The following is a 7,233-nucleotide window of genomic DNA, read 5'->3' as shown; positions in this document are numbered from 1 at the left end:
AGAGAGATGTGGTGTTTTTATTTAGTTTATCTTCAATCAAAAGTTTGTTATTTTCAAATGGTACCGGAGTTGTACTATTTTAGCCTCAGGCAGAAAGTAGAAGAAGAGTCTGCTTGTGGTTTTTGATGATCTTAGCAGGTTGTAACTAAGATCCATTGCTGTTCTCACACATAACTGAAGAGAGAGGTAACTTCAGCTGGGGGAATGGCGTGCAGGGTCTCCTGCTATGAGGTATGGGCAGTTTAAATTTTTCTAGAGAAATGAATATGCTAGAAAATGCTGTTAATACCGGATTTATTTAAGGTAAGCCTGATTACAGTGATTTAATAACGACTAGTATCATGCTTGCTGTAAAAGTTAATATTCTTATTACTTTCTCACATTACGGAAAAATAAAACGTTTGCTGAAAGTGTTTAAACGTTTTTTTATACATATTGGTGATAAAACTTTATTGGGGCCCAGTTTTTTCCACATGGCTGGCTAGATTTTGCCTAGGGATAGTTTTGTTAGGCCCTCTCACTGTGAATACAGGTTGGGAGGGGCCTATTTTCGCGCCTAAATGCGCATTCGATTTTGCAGCTTGAGTCCCCTGAACACTTAGGACCTCTCTAAAGGGTTTTTGTGCCTTTCAAAGTCGTTATATGGGCAGGTAGGGCCACAGCAGAGCTGTGGCAGTTTGTTGTGACTGTTGAAAAACATTTATATCGTTTTTTTGATCCGGTTTTGAAACTAAGGGGTTAATCATCCATTTGCAAGTGGGTGCAATGCTCTGTTAGTCTATTATACATACTGTAAAAATTTCGTAAGATTTACTGCTTTTTATCACTGTTTTTCAAATTCTGACAAAATTTGTTTCTCTTATAGGCACAGTACCGTTTTTATTTTTTGCTTGTTTACATTTATCAAAGTGTTTTCCAAGCTTGCTGGTCTCATTGCTAGTCTGTTTAAACATGTCTGACATAGAGGAAACTCCTTGTTCATTATGTTTAGAAGCCATTGTGGAACCCCCTCTTAGAATGTGTACCAAATGTACTGATTTTACTTTAAGTTATAAAGATCATATTCTGTCTTTAAAATATTTACCACCAGAGGAAACTGACAAGGGGGAAGTTATGCCGACTAACTCGCCCCACGTGTCAGAACCTTTGACTCCCGCTCAAGAGGCGCCAAGTACATCTAGCGTGCCCATGGCGTTTACTTTACAAGACATGGCGGCAGTTATGGATCATACCCTTACAGCGGTATTGTCCAAACTACCAGGGTTACAAGGAAAGCAAGACAGCTCTGGGGCTAGAAAAAATACAGAGCACTCTGTCAAGGTATTTGAAATATTATTAAATAATATATAGAGGTATATTTGTCTTTATTTAATAGATCTGTGGATATGAACATGGTCTGTAGACAAAGGTTTGTTCCTAAGAGATCTCCCACATTCATTATGTAAAATTATGCTGAACACACAGGGAGAGACAATGGAACATTTGGCCTGCCAAATTTCAGAACAGTCACTTAGAGGAATGTTGGGGGAAGTAATTTTGAAAGAGAACAGGATGAGTCATAAAAGGCAAATTAAGAGGATAGATTGTCAGATAGGTAACACCACACAAAATATATGGAGACAAAATGTCTGAAATACCCATCTTGGAACTGATCAAAATCATAGAGAAACAGCTTTTATACACATAGGTGTTAATCATCCTTAAACATCAAATACACATCTGCACTACTAGCTAAACAGGAAATATGCTGCATTAAGACTTTTACAACTACTCGTGGATTGACCCCATGTGGTGAGTATGAGACAAAAAGTCTGGCAACTGAAGTTACTGAAAAGTTAGAATGTTAGGATAATACAGTGAAGGCCCATGACTTACATTATGATTTCAAAACAACTGTATATATTTTAATGGATATGAGATGTGTATATATATATATATATATATATATATATATATATATATATATATATATGTGTATGTTTTGAAAGCATGAATATCTTAGCCTCTGTGTGTTTAAGAACATGAATAGATGTTTATGGACCTGAAGAGAAGTGATTATTAACATTTATTTTTATTTCAGATCTACATAGACAGGATTCACTTGGAATACAGTACAATACTGAATTAAAAATAAGCTATTATTCACATATAAATGCCAGGATACCGATAACATTGTAATGCATTTTAAACTAATAATTAGCAGTATTAAATTACCTAAATAAAATAAAATGTTAATAATATAACATATTTGGTATCAGAATAATCAGAAAAAAATAACCTAATATTAACCATCTGTAATTGGGGTTATATATGATTAATGCAGAGAGTGTGATCTGATTAAATAACCATTTTATGAAAGAATTTTTTTTTTTAACTTGCTTAAAAATGTTAGAGATGGTCTTGTTGTATTTGTTTGTTTGTACGTCTGCTGCCACCTGGTGTTATGTTGCGAGAACTACAGCCAGAAGGTTCTCTCTGGTTGTTAAAAATGAAATTTCCAAGGGCCAATCCGATTTAGACTTCCCAGATAACCAATGGGAAGGTCAGCTCCCGCAGGGCCACCCACAATTTACCAGTGATGGGAAAACCAAATAAAAAGTGAATGCAATGGAGAGAAAGACAGATTTTCTGCTGAAGCTAAAACTTGTAACTGGTTCCTGCTGGACGCGAGATACCACTTTACTTGAGCAAAGCTAATCTACCCTTCTCATTGATTGCGATATACACTTATTGGTGATCTGAGGTAAAATAATTCCTACCAAGAAATATTGGATATCGACTGCTTTTTACTTTGGTAACGTATTCAAGGTTTTGTAAGATAAGTTATATGCATAGTCAATTTGTATTTAATAGATTTAAAGAAACAGTGTGTTTTAATTAGCATTTCACAGCCTATATATATATTGTTTAAATCTGCGTCTGATTGACCAAGTAACTCATCTATGCAAGTTCTGATATTGTCAGTTAACTTTGTATTAGGATAAATTGCAGTTAAATAGCAGAATATATATTATCCTATTGTTTTATAAACACTGTTTAGAATTGTATTGCTTGGATGTTAAAGGTTTTTAGTCCCATTGTGTTAAATAAATAAAAGGCTGAATTGTGAAGGTATATCTTTCTGGGTTTTGTAAGAAGAATAGCATATCTTAAGAGTTGGTTTTAACGCATATAAACTTTTATTTAGTTTCCTTTTACTGCAAATATAGTTCAATATGTTTATGGATATTAACTAAATAAAAGAATTCAGATATTTATATTAATTGTATGGTCTAGTAGGTGCATGGTTGATAAGGGTTTCTATTTCTTTGTATTGTGTTTATAACCCTGCCATAAACTTATATATATTATTTGGATAGCACTGCTAAGATTTTCATAAATATACTGACATAATAATTGGAGGCACTTTTTCTGAGATTTAATAATATCCATCATAATTGATATAATATATTTGTAAGTAAATAGAAATTATTATAAAAGAGAAAAAAAAAAAATAATAATTCATATTTCGATATTAATATTTTGAAGATATAATTTTTTTTTTGAAAAGTTGAAATATTAATTTTCATATTTCGAGATTAATAATATTTCAAGATATTAATGTCAAAGATTAATTTTGAAAAATTAATAAAAATATTAATTTTTCATATTTCAAAATTAATCAAAAATATTAATTTTTCATATTTTCAAAGTTAATCAAAAATATTAATTTTTCATATTTCGGAATATTAATTTTTCATATTTCAAAATTAATAATATATTTTTTTTTTAAATATAAAATTTTTCTCTCTTTTTATTGGCAAAAATTGTATTAGCATTTTAGTTAAATAAATACTAAACCAATACAATAATGTCTGTAGCCAGAAGTGACTCATTTAATTCTATACATAGCAATGAAATTGGTCCCATAACCATACCTATTACTAAAGGTCAGGTCCTTAAGAAAGATATCTTAAGTTACCTTAAAGGGAAGTTTAATATTGCGGGTGAATTAAATGATTTTATGGATATGCTTGAAACTAGGGCTAAAAATATTACCGTTAATAATAATATGTGGAATGAAGAGAATGAATTCTTCCAGGAATTATTAATGATTAATCAATGCGAAGCTCCCAAAAAGCGAGATGAACTAATACTAAAATCCTGGCCCCTTTTAATATGCATAATTGACGAAATGTCGTTTTGTGTCACAGACAAACGATTGCAAATACAGGAGCTAGAAAATAGTATTCGTTCCTCGCGCAGACGCGAAGAGGGTTTAAAAATAGCCAAAAATAAAATGGATGAATTTGCCCAAAACCTAGCCACCTTAGATAAGCACAATATGGACTTAATCGCGCAGATACAAGATTTAAATAAACAGCTTGCGCAAAGCCAGAGAGAATTAAGCGATTTAAAAAGGTCATATCACCATAATGAAAACCCCTATATTAGCAATGAGAATAATACAGATAATGCTAACTCCTTTAGCGAACGCGTCAGGGACGAGGTACGAAAATATATAGAACAACATAGACAAATGACCCCTAACGGGTCAGAAGTAGATTTCCCAAATAGACAATCCCCTCAGGATGTAAATCCAGAGGACAGCTGTAGCGCAGCTGATGCGGGGGAGGGAAACTCTAACAGAGAGTCCCAAAATAAGTCTGATAAAGTCTATGATTCCCATAAAATAATCACCTTCGTACAACGCGCAGTACCTATATTCTCCAATAAGGGAACAACATCTGTAATTGATCATTTACAGGCTTTTGAAAATGCGTTAGCTATAATGAATGTTACAAGTGAGAAATTGAAAATTGAATTTCTACCTTGGGTATTTGACAGTAAGCATCACAAATTCTTTGCCTCACTAAAGGATATGAATATTCATTCCTGGAATGGGGTAAAACGACAATGCAGAAAAGAATTCGGGCAATATCGCACTAAAACTGCCGCGAAGATAGCGGTATATGGTTTAAAGTGTCGTGCGAATCAGAGTCCAATCGAATTCCTTTCTGTATTGAAAAATGCGTACAGTATGGCTGAAGATAATCCCAAATTTGACGGCTCAGAATTTGTAAATTTATTTTTTGAAGCACTGCCTACACCCATCAAAATTAACTTAGCTAGAGATTTTGATGAGGACTGCTCATTGGAATGGCTGATCAAAGAGAGTACAAAATTATACTCTATTCAGCAGTCCAGTGAGCAGGGGGTTAAAAAGGAATCAAAACCCAAAATTGTAGCAGAAACTAGGGTGTCACCTAAACCCCTCAATTTGGAGTCTAACAAGAGAACTTATGCAGAGGTGGCCAGTCAAAACAGGCCATCTCCACAGAGGTTTAATTCTGCCCCTCCCCCTACACAGGTTGAGGCGCAGGGAGACTATAACCAAAGTGGGGGACATAATCAGGTGAATAATTACTCACAAAGAGAATACTCACCAAATAATTGGTATCCGCGCAAGGGTAGATACAATAGACGGCGAAGATATTCTCAGGGTAACCAGACACCCCAGGTATATAATGCTCCCCAAAGTACTAATGCTGAACAAGCTGAACCCCAGGGGCAACCACGCCAGAATAGAAATAGTGGCCCTGATTCTGAGGGAACCCAATGGTCCAGGAATCAGTACAATGGGGCACCAAGAGATAGGCCCAGGGGTAGAGGTAACTTGTACAATCAGGTAGATATGCTGTTTACCCAATTAAATCGGTTGAGCGAACAAATCGCTAATATGAGTCAAAAATCTACGGCTCAGCAACCGAACAATACTTTTTTAGGGGTACAGCCAGTGGTCAGCAGTGGACCACAGGCACAGTCATAAATACTGCAGTATCACCTGAAGGGGAGGGGAGAGATATGCAAAATGTAGTAATAAATATCAATGATACTAATCATGTTATCTCCCCACAGACCGGAAACGGACAAATTAGCTGTGACAATGAGCGACATCAGCCGGGAAAAATTAACCAAACTTTTCCTCTGCAGTGTTCTCTTAACATTATTTCCACAGATGCAGTACACAAGAACCCAGCTGACCTTGTCATAGGGGAAACAGGTAGGTATGAAATTTCCTCTGCATCGAATGACACAGCGGATCCAGGTAAAATGTGGCGAAGCCCACAGATGTACAAGAATGCAAATTTTATGTGTGAAATGATAGAAACTGCAGGAAGATATTATGTACTAGTTGAGCTGCAAGATTCAGTCTCCAACCCTATCAGGGGATTAATTGACACTGGGTCACAGGCAACTATCTTATCCCACAGGTACTACACACAGCTAAATGAGCTAACACCCCACAAACCTAAAATAAAATAATTTGACGGTTCTCTAATAGGTGTTGGGGGTGACTCCCTAAAAGTCTACGGTACTGCCTGGTTAAAATTTAAATTGGGGAACAGGGTCATAAGACACCCTGTCATTATAGTGGATCTGCCAACTGATCGTTTAATTATTGGTAGTGATCTCCTGAAACGATTAAGCACCATAATTGATTGCATAAATAATGTAATTTGGTCGCAAGTTAAACGGCCTATCAATTATGAAAAATCTGGTATATCTCGCACCCGACACAGCTGTCACGTGGTGGAAGAGAAACCAGATGCTGTGGAGATTCATTTCAGGAATAACTCTACACCTGAAATCACTATTCTACAAATAGATGATCAGACTCCTTTTAGTGGCTCTGATGGTAATACTTTTAAAATATTGCCTGGAAAGATAGCGAATATTTCCCTAGATAGCGATGTATTAACCATATCACTCCACAAGGGGGATCATAAAATCCCTAAGGGGGGAGGCCACACTCAATACCTCACAGGGATTGAGAGAGTTAAAGAGGATCTATTTATCCCTATACAAGTGCATGACCTTGGTAAAACCAAGTATGCTAAAATAAATTTAAAACAGGAAGCTAGCTATATAAGCGAAGGTTTATTAGCGCAAATAGCTGAACCTAAAGTGATTAAATATCTTTCTCCCCAAGACCACTGTGTCAACGGCCTGGATGACAGGTCTGAAAGCTATAACATCACAGCTAAGTGCTTATTATCTATCTCTATTGGTAATAAGTCAGTGAAGCACCTGTTTTTAGTTTTAAATACTCCCCATAATCAAATATACATTGGCAATGATATCTTACATAGATATGCCATACAAATAGATTTGATTAATTCTTGCCTCTGGAGCAGGTTAAAGGGGGACCCTGAAGTATTTCAGGATGAAAATGCAGCCCTGAAATCAAAC

Source organism: Bombina bombina, chromosome 9, assembly GCF_027579735.1.
Source record: "Bombina bombina isolate aBomBom1 chromosome 9, aBomBom1.pri, whole genome shotgun sequence".
NCBI lineage: Eukaryota > Metazoa > Chordata > Amphibia > Anura > Bombinatoridae > Bombina > Bombina bombina.
Note: the sequence above shows the minus strand (reverse complement) of the source record.